Here is a 15,941-nt window from a genome sequence, read left to right on the forward strand (position 1 = left end):
GCAAAGCAGAATTACTACGGCATTTACGGTAAAAGTGGCGGTACTGAACTTTAACCAGGAAGTTTATCTCAGTTGATTCACCCATGCTGGTGTTAAAACTTCTGCTTCACATGCACACTGTTGATAAATTAAAGACAAAGAAAGAAAAACAAAACGCAAAGTTAGGAGAGTCAATGATGGTGACAACTCAAGGGAACTGAGAGATGGCTCTAGTGACTTAAATAGCTTGCAAAACTCTGGGCACGAGGCAGCAATCACAACAACAACTAACTTAATTTACAGGTATTGACTCAGTTGAGAAAAGTATCTAGTTAACGTTAATTAGCTAGTTATGTTGCTCTTAAATAATATCATGCCTGAATACGATGTACATTTCATGTACCATATATTTTCGTCATTTAGCAGACGCAGTTATCCAGAGCGACTAACAGGAGTAATTCGGGTTAAGTGCCTTGCTCAAGGGCACATCAATAGATTTTTAATCTGCTCGGGGATACCGGTTACTGGGCCAACGCTCTTTTAACCGCCAGGCTACGTGCCGCCCCAAAAAAGATGTCACAAACCTACCAAGAGAGGGCTGCCCACCAAAACTGACGGACAAGGCAAGGATGGCATTAATCAGATATGCAACAAAGATAACGTGGGGTGGCAGATAGCCTAGTGGTTAGAGCATTGGGCCAGTAGGTTGCAAGATCGAATCCCCCAGCTGACAAGGTAAAAGTCTCGTTCTGCCCCTGAACAAGTTCCTAGGGCGTCATTGAAAATAAGAATTTGTTCTTAACTGACTTGCCTAGTTACATAAAGGTAAAATAAATATACACACCAATTAACATGGATGCATGCACTTACCTGCTGATGATGGATGAAAGTTGCAATGAGTACATACAATGCCTTGCATGTAACCTCCAGCAGGCCACCAACTCCACAAGAAAGCCCCCTCCCTGCAGGGATGTGTGGTATGCCAGTGATTTCACTCTTGACAAAACATTCTCTTTTCAAGTTTAGAAAATCCTAACATTCTATTTCAACATTTGTGTACAGCAGATTATAAACTTCCCAAAATATTCAGGACATCAGCAGGGCTGAGTGTAAAAGCTGGATGACCAGTCCTATTGTCGAGGCATACTGGGCAACAGGAGGTATGTCAACAATGTTTATCAACGTAATGGAATATTGTATATGTGCATGTGCTTATTGACAATGAATTGCACTGTGGGGGGACATTATCAACAATTGACACAGACACAGTTGATATGGTGAATAATATTAGACTGGCACAAAGGCTGTCAGTTTATTTCCAGGCCAAGTTTCTATGCTGGCATCATCTTTCCCCAGGAGTAAAGTAGGCCTACAGAAAAGTACTCAGAACAGTCTGAAAGTGAAGCCTGGGGATGGAGTGACTCTTCACCCCCTGATAGGGCCTGTGTTACAGGCAGAAGATGTGCATCTCTCCACCAGGTAAACTAGTAGGTTTAAAGGCGTCTGCATGCTTCCTATCCAAAACAATTCAGAACAGTTTGTGCATATATTATGATGACGTTTTTGTTCGTTTTGGTCTTCGGCAAGGGTTTTTTCGGGTGTTTGTGCACATTTTTTTTTCTCTCTGTCCATCTTTCTCTCTCTCTCTCCTCTGTGTCCATCTTTCTCTCTCTCTGTGTCCATCTTTCTCTCTGTCCATCTCTCTCTCTGTTCATCTTTCTCTCTCTCTCTCTCTCTCTCTCTCTCTCTCTCTCTCTCTTTCTCTCTGTCCATCTTTCTCTCCTTGGCAAAAATGACATTTCTTGAGCTGTCTTAGATACAGTCTGACTAGTTTGAGGAAGTACACTGGCTACGGCATCTTAAGATGGACAAACAGTACTATTGCTGCTTTTTCAAGTGAAGGTATTTTAAGGGACTATTCGAGGAACACTCGTTTGGAGTTTAGCCGAGTTTGGCTAGGTGCCAGCCGAACTGAAGCATTGGAAGCCTTAAGACTAACCTCACTTTACTTGTAAGTCCCCCCTTATCTCCGCTCACTGGTCACCATAGCAGCACCCACCTGTAGCACGCGCTCCAGTATATCTCTCTGGTCACCCCCAAAGCCAATTCCTCCTTTGGCCGTCTCTCCTTCCAGTTCTCTGCTGCCAATGACTGGAACGAACTACAAAAATCTCTGAAACTGGAAACACTTATCTCCCTCACTAGCTTTAAGCACCAGCTGTCAGAGCAGCTCACAGATCACTGCACCTGTACATAGCCCATCTATAATTTAGCCCAAACAACTACCTCTTCCCCTACTGTATTTATTTATTTTATTTATTTTGCTCCTTTGCACCCCATTATTTATTTTCTACTTTGCACTTTCTTCTACAAATCTACCATTCCAGTGTTTTACTTGCTATATTGTATTTACTTTGCCACCATGGCCTTTTTTGCCTTTACCTCCCTTATCTCACCTCATTTGCTCACATTGTATATAGACTTATTTTTCTACTGTATTATTGACTATGTTTGTTTTACTCCATGTGTAACTCTGTGTTGTTGTATGTTGTCGAACTGCTTTGCTTTATCTTGGCCAGGTTGCAATTGTAAATGAGAACTTGTTCTCAACTTGCCTACCTGGTTAAATAAAGGTGAAATAAAAAATAAAAAAATAAAAGTATAGCCATACGCCATAAAATGTTTTATACTTATAGAAAAATGTCGCCATCTGCTGGTGAGACACCTGCAACAACAGTTTGACAGTCAGTTGAGTGATGACTCACAGTTATACCATCACAGTTACGTTAATTGCATGATGAATGATAAATGCACTCTTTTGCTTTTTATTTCTAAATGCAGACAGAAGGATGATGAACAAATTCTTATTTAAAATGACGTCCTACCGGGGAACAGTGGGTTAACTGCCTTGTTTAGGAGCAGAACGACATATTTTTACCTTTTCAGCTCTGGGATTTGATCCAGCAACCTTTCGGTTACTGGCCCAACGATCTAACCACTAGGCTACCAGCCGCGCCAAATATGTATTGCAACACTTTTCAATGTAACACTTTGCATTACATTACCATACACTCATATTTCAGATGGAAAGATCCAACTCTCTGGAAACTCACTCTCCCTGATGTATTTTGGCAGAGCGTGTAGTCTGCGGGTGACGGGGGTCGACGGCGTCTCCCTGCAGAGACCCCTGCCTACCCCGGAACTGGAGCCTGATACAGAGGAGGCCTCTGACGAGCTCAGCGCTGGGCTCCACCTCCATGGACCTGAGGTGCAGGCCAGGGATCCGGGGCAGCCTGGTCCTGCATCCAGTATCCCCTGCCCTGTGTCCCTCCAACTCTCCCCTGCAACCCCCAGACTCCCGCTGAGTCTGAGCAGGGCAGTCTCAGTCTAGAGGTGGAGCATTAGGTGAAGTTCAGAGACGGGCACAAAGAGGCTCAAGAGGAGGAGGATACGGCAGCCCTGAGGTCAAAAGTCATATACAGTATGATCCCGAGAGAGACTTCGCCAACTACGGTACACAAATATATGGTTTTTCTTTGAATTGGAAAATTCTTCATCAAAAACAATATGCTATATTTCAAATTCATGGAAACTCAACTCTGATTTTATGCATTTCATTCAATTCTTGTGCTAATGTGATGTTGATTTTGTTATTTTTGCATACAGGAATCACACCTCATAGGGGGGTTTTCCATTATGGCCCCCCGGGAACAGGAAAGACTATGACTGGATGAGCCATAGACAATGAGGTCGGGGCACATATGACCGTAATCAACCGTCCAGAAATCATGAGCAAGTATGGTCATATTATTCCTACCTAATGAAATGTGGTTGGGTACCAAGTACAAGATCATGTATTGAGGGTTAGTGATGCTCGTACATCCATATCAAGTGACCTTTGTTTATTTTGTTGTCATGTTCGACCTGTCTTTACAGATTTTATGGTGAAACAGAGGTCAGATTGAGGCAGATATTCACAGGAGCCTCTCAAAGGTAAATATTGAGAGAAAAAATACATATCAACCTCAGAAATGCAGACTGACATCCAAAATATCCCCCTCTTTCCTGGACATCCTTCAGACATTCTCCCTCTGTCTGCTGAGTGCCTGCTGAATCTTGATTTTTGTTCTGTCAGCGAATCAGTCTAATGAGAAAAAGAGAGCGCAGGCCCATGATCAGAGATGGCTCGACAGCCGCCCTCCGCCCCTTTAGAGAACACAGGGAGCCTGGGAAACCCATCACCGCTGGTCGCCATCATGTGCCAAATTGGCATCACGTTATGGCCAAGTATATCTTCATCTCCCCAGCCCAGCTCCTTGGTGCAGATGGTGCACTGAAGTAGCTGCTCTCCCTCCTGCTATCTATTTTCCATACCGATGCTAAGGCTTGTTGTATAATCCAAGGTCACCAACCACCAAGGGCCTGCTGCTGTGGAATGTGGCGAAAGCACTTCCTGCTCCCAGAATTCTTCTCCCTCCACTCTCACTGTAATTTATTTGTGTTTTGGTCCCTCTGCTGGGCCTGTGGTATAGGGGGAGGTGGAAATAGCATTATTTCTCAGCCAGACCACCCATTTTAGAACATAGTACAAGGAGCTCTGTTTATAGTATTAATATTGTATTGCCAGATAATGCCTGATAGTTTCAGAAGATGTAAAACAGTAATTTATTAAGCCTTCAGACACATTTATGGTCTGGAAATGTCCTTTATGTTTGAGCTTTTAGTGTCTGGGTCATTGATTAGGGCTAAGATTATTGATTAATCATTTATTACACCTACATGCTCAAATTCAAGCACAGTCATACTGCCTTAAAAGCATACTTGCTTCATCCTACTCCAATTGCTCTCTTACATTCAAACCCCTCATTGACTGATTTAATGCTTGTTTTACCAGGGAAGTTGACTGAAACTTGGTAACTTTCCTAACTGTCCTGGTTGGTCTCTTCCTCCAGGAGGGCCACTCAGGCCACCTGCTGGTCCTTGTGGCACCAACCGGCCCCACGCCCTGGACCCAGCTCTCTAAATCAAATTTTATTCGTCACATGCGCCGAATACAACAGGTGTAGACCTTAAGTGAAATGCTTACTTACAAGCCCTTAATCAACAATGCAGTTCAAGAAAGAGTTAAGAAAATATTTCCTAAGTAAACTAAAGTAACAAAAATTATAAAAAGTATCACAATAATATAACAATAACGAGGCTATATACAGGGGGTACCGGTGCCAAGTCAATGTTCGGGGGTACAGGTTAGTCGGAGGTAATTTGTACATGTAGGTATGGGTAAAGTGACTATGCATAGATAATAGACAACGCTTAGCAGCAGTGAAAAAACTAATGGAAGGGGGGGGGGGGGGGCTCAATGTAAATAGTTTGGGTGGCCATTTAGTTCAGGTAGGCTGTTGATTACGTGTTCAGCAGTCTCATGGCTTGGGGGTAGAAGCTGTTAAGGAGCCTTTTGGTCCTAGACTTGGCGCTCCAGTACCGCTTGCCGTTCTGGTACCGATTGCTAAACTTCCTCTGACACCGCCTAGTATAAAGGTCCTGGATGGCAGGAAGCTTGGCCCCAGTGATGTACTGGGCCGTACGCACTACCCTCTGTAGCGCCTTATGGTCAGATGCCGAGTAGTTTCCATGCCAGGCGGTGATGCAACCGGTCAGGATGCTTTCGATGGTGCAGCTGTAGAACTTTTTGAGGATTTGGGGAACCATGCCAAATCTTTTCAGTCTCCTGAGGGGGAAAAGGTGTTGTTGTGCCCTCTTCACGATTGTCTTGGTGTGTTTGGACCATGATAGCTCATTGGTGATGTGGACACCAAGGAACTTGAAACTCTCGACCCGTTCCACTTCAGACCCGACAATGTCAATGGGGGCCTGTTCAGCCCTCCTTTTCCTATAGTCCATGATCAGCTCATTTATCTTGCTCACATTGAGGTAGAGGTTGCTGTCCTGGCACCACACTGCCAGGTCTGATCGTTGTCGGTGATCACGCCTACCACTGTTGTATCGTCAGAAAACGTAATGATGGTTTTGGAGTTCTGTTTGGCCACGCAGTCGTGGGTGAGCAGGGAGTACAGGAGGGGACTAAGCACGCGCCCCTGAGGGGCCCCAGTGTTCAGGATCGGCGTGGCAGATGTGTTGTTGCCTACCCTTACCACCTGGGGGTGGCCCATCAGGAAGTTCAGGATCCAGTTGCAGAGGGAGGTGTTTAGTCCCAGGGTCCTGATCTTTCACGTTATAAAAATAAAGAAAAACTCTTGAATGAGTAGGTGTGTCCAAACTTTTGACTGGTAGTATATATGAAAAAGCCATGTTTCTCACCACTCCCATGTTGTGGTTTATTTAGAGCTGGATTACTGTGAGGCCTACGAGACAGAGTGGCTCACCACACCAACCCTCTGAGACTCTCCTGACCTAAGGAAGTGGGCTTGTACTTTGGCTTGTGGATCCCATTGAGAAAAACCTTCTTTAAAGTAAAACCCAAACCATTTACTTGTTGTGAAATTCCTCATGGCCCATACAGCCTTAACCCTGCAACCCAATCCCCCTAGCCGGGAAAACAGTGTCAGGAAACCAGGATGTTGGGGTGTTTCTGTGGTGGTCAGTTGTGTGTGTGTGTGTGCGCTACGCTGAGAGCCTCCTGGGTGGTCCTGGGGATGTGGCATATTGTATTTCCAGAGGAGGCTACTACCTCGGCTCGCAGAAGTGCTGTGGCAAAAATCATGATTTACCGTCCGTAGAGGCCAGACGTGACTGGCAGTGTTTTCAGAGAAAACCTCTGGAGGGAAGAGATTCCCCCTCTCTGTCCGATCCCGAAACACTAAGCACAAGACAAACACAGAACCTCACGTGCGCCACAGGAAAAACTAACAGTCTCCAGAGAAGATTGGAGCTCTTTGCCGTGTCGGACCATGTCATGGCTCAGTTAATAGGTCCGTACTTACCAGTAATGCTATTTCATACAATTTTTCAAGTGAACCCATTACAACCCACTCAGATTTTCCCTCTTCTGTCCTATAAAAGGGTTAACACTACTGTATTGTACTAAGGGGGGGGGGGACAACTGTAGGATGTTTGTGTTTCAGCACGTACAATGTAATAACAACATCATGCAGTGGAGATGGCCATACACAACCTTGTGGTCTTTGTTGAGTTGAGGGACAGACCACTAGCAGACCCTGTTCATCCATCACCATGTTGATGTGTTTTTTCCTCTGCTGCCATCATGAAAACATCTCAAGGAACCCCAGTTGTTTCCCCCAATTCCCTGTCCTCTTCTGGTAACAATGACCTGCAAGGGGGAACGTGCCTCGCTGCAGCCCCTCTTCCTGTAAAGATGGTGGGAGCAGTGAGGTTGTCACACACACGACCGGACCCCAAACCCCCCCCCCCCCACACACGCATCCAGTACAATGGTGCCCTGCCAGACCCGGCTGCATAAGGCTATTTGTAGCTTCTCCTCTTCAGCTCACTCTCCCTCTGTCTCGCTCTCTCTCTCAACTCACTCACCCAGGACCTCTGCCTTGCTACCACACTTGTCTGCTCTCCTGAAGCGTCTTAGGCTATGTAATAACTCAGTGCAGTGATATCATAGAATAAAAGTGGTATTGGAAGTCAACACAAGCTGTTATGCACCATATTCACTGTGAGACTATGCTAAATTGCAAGATAGGTCAGCCTTCAATAGCAGCCTATGAGTAGAATTCATTAGACCAAGTATATTCTGACTTGCTCAATAGAAACCTCTAGTGGAGAACATTAGAACATAATACTTAGTTGAACTGCTAGGAAGTCTTAGTGCAGTGTTCCCCAAATGGTGGCCCAAGGGCCAAATTTTGCCCGCAGTTGAATTGTCAGACATGAAAGACTGTAAAAACACCAGCAAATCAGCTCCAAGTGATTTTAATTTGGAAATCTGCTCCAAAGAATTCCAACGCAGTGGAGAGAGATGTGATCGTATACAAATGTAGGCAAGGTTTAAAATGATTGTTTCAGTCAAATATTATGTCTGTTTGGTTTCTGGCAGTCAATTTTTCACTCAACAAATGATTTCTAATTATGTTCTGTCCCCCTGACCATCCCTTCAAGAAAGCGTCAGCCCACGGCTGAATCTAGTTGATGGGCGACATGTCTTAGGGAGTAGTTACAATATTCCTAAAATCCTACAGTAGTCTTTTTCCCTCTCTCTGTCTTGGGCCGTAATTACATTTCACAATTAATAACATATAAATGGAGAAATCAATGATGGTGAAGAGTTGGTTATATAAACCTCATGAAGAACAATTGAAAGGTGGCCTATTGATTTGAACAGACGTTTTGGTAAATCAATCTCTATTGTAGCCATCCATGATTATCCCTAGGTATTTTTCCACTGTTTTGAGTGGAGATCAGTCGGCTTTTCTGTCATGCTGTCTCTCCCAGGGTTTTGGGCATCTTTGTTGTCGTTGTGTTGGTGAACTGATCGTAGTTGTGGCAGATGAGTCATTTCTTCAGTCTAAACAGTGTCAGTTGTTGTGTGCCACATCTGGACCCACTACAAAGCCTTCTAAACAGGGAACCCCTTTGGTAGGAGAATAGGAGCAATGTACTGTGCTTAGACTATTGGTGGTTAAGTATAACTTATTTTAAAAAAAATACACATTGCCATGTTTAAACTATATGCGTTTGTTTGTCCAAATAGTACTTGAATTACATTTTGTGTTAGGGTTTATGTATGCCTAGCTAGCTTAGTTGATATATAGATTTGATGTGTTACAAGTATTGTTTTTTAACTCTAGGCCTTCAGATCGAAACGTTGGAATTTATTCTTTGAAGATTATTCATTGTAACCAGACAGTGACCTTACTGAGGAGTTCTGGAAATCAGTTTTTGGAATGGCGATTACTTTATTGCGTAGGTATGAGGAGGAAAAAATGGCAGGGAGAAATGAGGTGAGTATTGTGTTTGACATAACTTTTGCGGCAAAGACATGAATGAGATAAACAGTGCTAAATGCTAGATGTGTGTTTACAGAGGCAGCCTTCCATATAAAGCACTTTTCCTGACTCCCCTGTCCTTTTAAAGACACTTTTGGAATTTCTGGACAGGCTACATAAATATTGCCGGGTCAGTATGTGAAGTTTATTTTGGGGCTCTGTTTATAAAATCCGGAAATGTTCGCCGTGTACTCTTTAACCTTGGTCCTTACCTTCACCTAATGACAGCATTCTCGCTCGTTCTCTCGCTCCTTTTTCAAGGGGGCTTTATTGGCATGGGAAACATATGTTAACATTGCCAAAACAAGTGAAGTAGATAATATACAAAAGTGAAATAAACAATAAAAATGAACAGTAAACATTACTCACAGAAGTTCCAAAAGAATAAAGACATTACAAATCTCATTATGTGTGTGTATATATACGGTGTTGTAACAATGTGCAAATGGTTAAAGTACAAAAGGGAAAATAAATAAACATAAATATGGGTTGTATTTACAATGGTGTTTGTTCACTGGTTGCCCTTGTGGCACAGGTCACAAATATTGCTGCTGTGATGGCACACTGGTATTTCACCCAGCAGATATGGGAGTTTATCAAAATCGGGTTTGTTTTCGAATTCTTTGGGCATCTGTGTAATCTGAGGGAAATATATGTCTCTAATATGGTCATACATTGGGCAGGTGGTTAGGAAGTGCAGCTCAGCTTCCACCTCATTTTGTGGGCAGTGTGCACATAGCCTGTCTTGAGAGCCAGGTCTGCCTACGGCAGCCATTCTCAATAGTAAGGCTATGCTCACTGAGTCTGTACATAGTCAAAGCTTTCCTTAAGTTTGGGTCAATCACAGTGGTCAGTTATTCTGCCGCTGTATACTCTCTAATTAAGGCCAAATAGCATTCTTGTTTGCTCAGTTTTTTTGTTTATTACTTGACACGTTGGAAATAATTATCTTTTTGTTTTCCCATGATTTAGTTGGGTCTAATTGTGTTGCTGTCCTGGGGCTCTGTGGGGTGTGTTTGTGTTTGTGAACAGAGCCCAAGGACCAGCTTGCTTAGGGGACTCTTCTCCAGGTTCTTCTCTTTGTAGGTGATGGCTTTATTATGGAAGGTTTGGGAATCGCTTCCTTTTAGGTGGTTGTAGAATTTAACGTCTCTTTTCTGGATTTTGATAATTAGCCGGGTATCGGCCTAATTCTGCTCTGCATGCATTATTTGGTGTTCTACATTGTACACGGAGGATATTTCTTCAGAATTCTGCATGCTGTCTCAATTTGGTGTTTGTCCCATTTTGTGAATTCTTGGTTGGTGAGGGGACCCCAGACCTCAACCATAAATGGCAATGGGTTCTATAACTGATTCAAGTATTTTTAGCCAGATCCTAATTGCTATGTTGAATTTTATGTTTTTTTTGATGGCATAGAATGCCCTTCTTGCCTTGTCTCTCAGATCGTTCACAGCTTTGTGGAAGTTACCTGTGGCGCTGATGTTTAGGCCAAGGTATGTATAGTTTTTCTGTGTGCTCTAGGGCAACAGTGTCTAGATGGAATTTGTATTTGTGGTCCTGGCGACTGGACCTTTTTTGGAACATCATTATTTTGGTCTTACTGAGATTTACTGTTAGCACCCATGTCTGGCAGAATCTGTGCAGAATATCTAGGTGCTGCTGTAGGCCCTCCTTGGTTGGTGACAGAAGCACCAGATCATCAGCAAACAGTAGACATTTGACTTCAGATTCTAGTAGGGGGAGGCCGGGTGCTGCAGACTTTTCTAGTGCCCTCGCCAATTCGTTGATAGATATGTTGAAGAGGGTGGGGCTTAAGCTGCATCCCTGTCTCACCCCACGGCCCTGTGGGAAGAAATCATCTGTGTGTTTTTTGCCTATTTTAACCACACACCTGTTGTTTGTGTACATGGATTTTATAATGTCGTATGTTTTTCCCCCAACACCACTTTCTATCAATTTGTATAGCAGACCCTCATGCCAAATTGAGTCAAAGGCTTTTTTGAAATCAACAAAGCATGAGAAGACTTTGCCTTTGTTTTGGTTTGTTTGTCAATTAGGGTGTGCAGGGTGAATACGTGGTCTGTTGTACGGTAATTTGGTAAAAAGCCAATTTGACATTTGCTCAGTACATTGTTTTCACTGAGGAAATGTACGAGTCTGCTGTTAATGATAATACAGAGGATTTTCCAAAGGTTGCTGTTGACGCATATCCCGCAGTAGTTATTGGGATCAAATTTGTCTCCACTGTCTATCAATTCAATTCAAGGGGCTTTATTGGCATGGGAAATGTGTTAACATTGCCAAAGCAAGTGAGCTCTGACTATCTTTCTCTCTCTCCGACTGTCTATCTCTCTCTCTCTCTGTCTCTCTCTGTCTATCTTTCTCTCTCACAGACAGACAGACAATCTCTCTGTCTATCTTTCTCTCTCTGTCTATCTTTCTCAGACAGACCGAGAGAGACAGACAATCTCTGTCATCTTTCTCGCTCTGTCTGTCTTTCTCACTCTGTCTCTCTCTGTCTGTCTTTCTCTCTCTCTCCCTCTCTGTCTAGCTTTCTCTCAAATTCAAGCTGCTTTATTGGCATGGAAAACATTGTGTCAATATTGCCAAAGCAATAATGTATACTATATACATTGTAATAAAATTAGAAAGAATAAAGAATAGTAATATAAAATGGTAATAAATAATAAGACAAAAATTAAATACAAAAATGATAACAATATAATGGTAACAGTCAATAGCAGAAATGTAATAAATATAAAAATCTAAATATGGAAAATGACTATAACTAACTTATAACTAAAAACGGTCATCTTAACCATTACATCAGTACTACAACATCCATCACCATCATTAAACTGCTATCATTACCATTACCACCCATTCCACTACTATTTGGAATGATAAACAACAATAATAATAGTAATAACAATAATAGTAATAATTGGTAAGTTACTGCTTACTATGCAGATGTTATTATTCAGTGTCCCTCAGGCTATGCAGGCAAATACATATTTGGCTGCAAGAGGAGCCATTGCTCCTTCGTCCATGAGTATTTTTAGTTTTTCCTCTGGGTTTAATAAGTAAAAATTTGGAATAAATGTAGTCATTTCTGTGAATAATGAATCTCTTTGTGAGGAATATTTATCACAGTAAAGGAGAAAGTGCATCTCTGTCTCTACCTCCCCTGTCGTGCAGTGACCACATACACGCTCCTCTTTGGGTAGCCATGTCTTTTTATGTCTGCCGGTTTCTGTTGCCAATCGGTGGTCACTCAGCCTGTAATCAGCCAGTTCATATTCTCTGTTTAGGGTCAGATAGCAATTTAGTAGGCTTTGGGATTTTGTTTCGTTTTTCCAATGTTGTAAATATGAGTCCTTTGATTGGTTCATGATTTTGTTTATTGGAATTCTTTCTTTTGAAGCAGTGCTGGTGTCAGCTTGGTTGTTTAGGTCCAACACAAGCTGACTGAAAGGGCTTGTTTCTAGGCTCGGCTCTTGGGTTTGAAGTGCTTTAAATTGCAGATTTGAATTTGGACTTAAATTTAGATGTAGCCAAATTTTTTATGATATTTTCTGTATTTTCATTATTATTGGAAAGCGGCCCAATTCTGCCCTACATGCATTAGTTGTTGTATTTCTCTGGACTTGTAGGATTTTCCAACAGAATTCTGCATGTATGGCTTCAATTGGATGTTTGTCCCACATATTAAAGTCCAGTTTATTGAGTGGCCCCCAAACCTCACTTCCGTAGAGAGCTATTGGTAGGATTACACTGTCAAATATTTTGGTCCAAATTCTAATTGGGATGTTGATTTTGAATCATTTCATTTTTATTGCCTACAATGCTCTGCAGACTTTTTCTTTGAGTGCATTCACTGCCATATTAAAGTTTCCCGATGCAGATATGGTCAGACCAAGGTAGGTGTAATTTTTTGTGTGTTCAATTATGGTGTTGTTCAGGGTGAATTTATATTTGTGTTTCTGACATCAGTTTTTTTGTTGGAAAAGCATGATTTTCGTTTTTTGGAAATGTACTGCCAGGGCCCAATTATGGCAATATTGCTCTAGAATGTTAAGGTTCTGTTGAAGATCTTCTTTGGTTGGTGATAGAAGTACCAAGTCATCAGCATATAGCAGGTATTTTACCTCTGTGTCAAATAGTGTGAGTCCTGGGGCTGGAGAATGGTCCAACATGTCTGCTAATTCATTGGTATAAATGTTGAAATGATTTGGACTCAAACTGCAGCCTTGTCTCACACCTCGACGTTGTGAAAATAATTCTGTTCTTTGGTTTTTGATTTCTATTGCACACTTGTTTTCTGTGTACATACATTTTATTAAGTCTGACCTTACCACCAAGCCCACTTTGGAGAATTTTGTAGAATAGCCCTTCGTGCCAAATCGAATCAAATGCTTTTTTAAAGTCAATAAAGCAAGCAAAGATTTTGCCCTCTTTTTTTTGGTGGACGTGTTTATTAATTAGTGTGTGTAAGGTGTATATATGGTCAGTAGTGTGATGGTTAGGGAGAAATCCAATTTGACATTTACTTAAATTTTTTTCTTGAATAAAGGTTTGAATTCTTGTATACAAAAGGCTACAGAAAACCTTTCCCAAGTTGCTGTTTACACAAATTCCCCTGTAATTATTGGGGTCTGATTTGTCTCCACTTTTGTGGATAGGGGAGATGAGCCCCTGGTTCCAGACATCAGGGAAGCAGCCAGAAGTTAAAACCATGTTGAACAATTTAAGCACAGCATTTTGCAACTCAGGTGTGTTGTTTTTCAGCATTTCATTTCTCATGTTATCTAGACCACAAACATTCTTTGATTATATAGATTTGAGCTTTTCATTTAGTTCTTGTTGGGTTATTAGGTAATCTAATGGATTTTGGTTGTTTTTAATGACTGATTCAAGGATGTTCAATTGTTCTTTGATTTCTAATTGGTTCTGTTGTAAGTCTTTTTGTGGAATGTTTCGTATAGATTATCAAAATACGTTTTCCAAATTCCTTCATCTTGTATTGCTAATTCTTGTGGCTTTGTCGTGCTTAAATTGTTCCACATGTCCCAGAACTGATTTTGGTCAATTGCCTTTTCAATTTCATCAAGTGTCTTGTTGGTATAATTCAATTTCTTGCGTTTCAGTGTATGTTTATACTGTTTCAGAGTTTCAAAGTATTCATATCGTAGCTCTGGTTTGTCGCTCTCTCTCTGTCTGTCTGTCTGTCTGTCTGTCTGTCTGTCTGTCTGTCTGTCTGTCTGTCTGTCTGTCTGTCTGTCTGTCTGTCTGTCTGTCTGTCTGTCTGTCTGTCTGTCTGTCTGTCTGTCTGTCTGTCTGTCTGTCTGTCTGTCTGTCTGTCTCTGTCTAGCTTTCTCTCTATTTTTCTCTCTCTCTCTGTCTAGCTTTCTCTCTCTCTGTCTAGCTTTCTCTCTCTCTCTCTCTCTCTGTCTAGCTTTTTCTCTCTCTGTCTCTAGCTCTCTTCTCTCTCTCTCTCTAGCTTTCTCTCTCTGTCTCTAGCTCTCTTCTCTCTCTGTCTAGCTTTCTCTCTCTGTGTGTGTCTAGCTTTCTCTCTTGTCTAGCTTTCTGTCTCTCTCTCTCTGTCTATATATTTCTCCCTCTCTCTGTCTTTCTCGCTTCAGAGTTTCAAAGTATTCATATTGTAGCTCTGGGTTGTTTGTCACTCTCTCTCTCTAGCTTTCTCTCTCTCTCTCTCTAGCTTTCTCTCTCTCTCTGTCTAGTTTTCTCTCTCTCTGCATGCTGGGAGTGTTTGGTGCATGCTGGGAATTGTGTGAGTGAGTGCGAGTGTTGTGTAGAGTTAGATATCTTGGTTTTTCTTTTACGTTTCCTTTTCTTGGTGCTATCTTTTTTTTCTTCCTATGGATGATTAAGGTTATCATTATTTTTATTTAGTTGTTGTGGTAGAATTAAGTATATTGTTTTTTGTGATGAAATTACCCTGGTTTTGGCGGGGATGGCGACCCACATGGGGACGCCGTCCCTGTCACTTCGACACGGCTGAAGCTACGGTCACTGTGGAGGAGTTTCTGGTCGCGGTAGGAGAGAATGTTGCTTATGCGTCACGGATGAATAAAGCGGTTGTGGTTTTCCTTAAAGAAGAGCGTCTTGTTGATCGGATGGTTGAGCAAGGCGTACTTCTTAAAGGAATGTTTATTCAAGTTACGCCGCTTTTTTCTCCGTCAACAAGGGTAACGATTTCTAATGTACCGCCGTTTATTCCCAATGAGCTATTGGAGCGCGAGTTATTGCGGTTTGGGAAGTTCGCAAGTTCAATTAAGATTGTCCTGTTGGGTTGCAAACACCCGGCTTTGAAACAGGTTATGTTGTCTCAGCGACAGGTGTTTATGTTTTTGGACTCACCGGAGCAGACTTTGGAGTTATCGTTTAAAGTCAACTATGACAACAGACTGTATATGGCTTATGCTAGTACGGGTAGTCAACGGTGTTTTGAGTATGGTGATGTTGGCCATAAGCAACATGCTTGCCCGAAAAGGGAGAAGGCAGAGGGAGGGGCGCAGGTGGTCCTCGTAATGCCTGGGCCCACTGATGTAGGGAGAGGTGGGCCGACAGCGGTAGAGCAGCCACAAGCACTTGTTGCTGAGGAACAAGTTGTCCGTGTTGAGGGCACGGAGTTGCAGCTTGTACCAGAAGGAAATGTTATGCAGCAGAAAAATATTGTTGTAGAAGGATGGATCTGAAGAGCCATTTCCTCAGACTGGTGTGGAGGTGCCCAGTACGAGTGCTGGGGTACAGGAGGGGGTTCATGTGGAGCTAATCTCCCAGGTAGTGGAGGAGATGCCCACTATGAGTAATGGGGTACAGGAGGGGGTTCAGGTGGGGCTAGTCTCCCAGGTAGTGGAGGAGATGCCTGGTACGAGTGATGGGGTGCAAGTGGGGTGTGTTGAGAGGGATGTGGTAGAGGGGAGTCAGGGGTCTGTGGCCTCAGTTGAGGAGGATCAGGAGAAG

At 42.5% G+C, this 15,941-nt stretch overlaps 1 long non-coding RNA gene across 1 annotated transcript; it reads left to right on the forward strand.

Annotated features, from left to right (window-relative positions):
- Positions 1 to 49: 49 nt before the first annotated feature.
- LOC106604586 (uncharacterized) lies at positions 50 to 13,411 on the forward strand. Its single transcript, XR_001328699.3, has 6 exons — positions 50 to 282; positions 1,042 to 1,139; positions 1,336 to 1,458; positions 3,115 to 3,492; positions 3,646 to 3,775; positions 3,916 to 13,411. It is a non-coding gene; the product is annotated as an uncharacterized LOC106604586 (long non-coding RNA).
- The last annotated feature ends 2,530 nt before the right edge of the window (positions 13,412 to 15,941 follow it).

This window comes from Salmo salar, chromosome 05 (assembly GCF_965601325.2).
Source record: "Salmo salar chromosome 05, fSalSal1, whole genome shotgun sequence".
Lineage (NCBI taxonomy): Eukaryota > Metazoa > Chordata > Actinopteri > Salmoniformes > Salmonidae > Salmo > Salmo salar.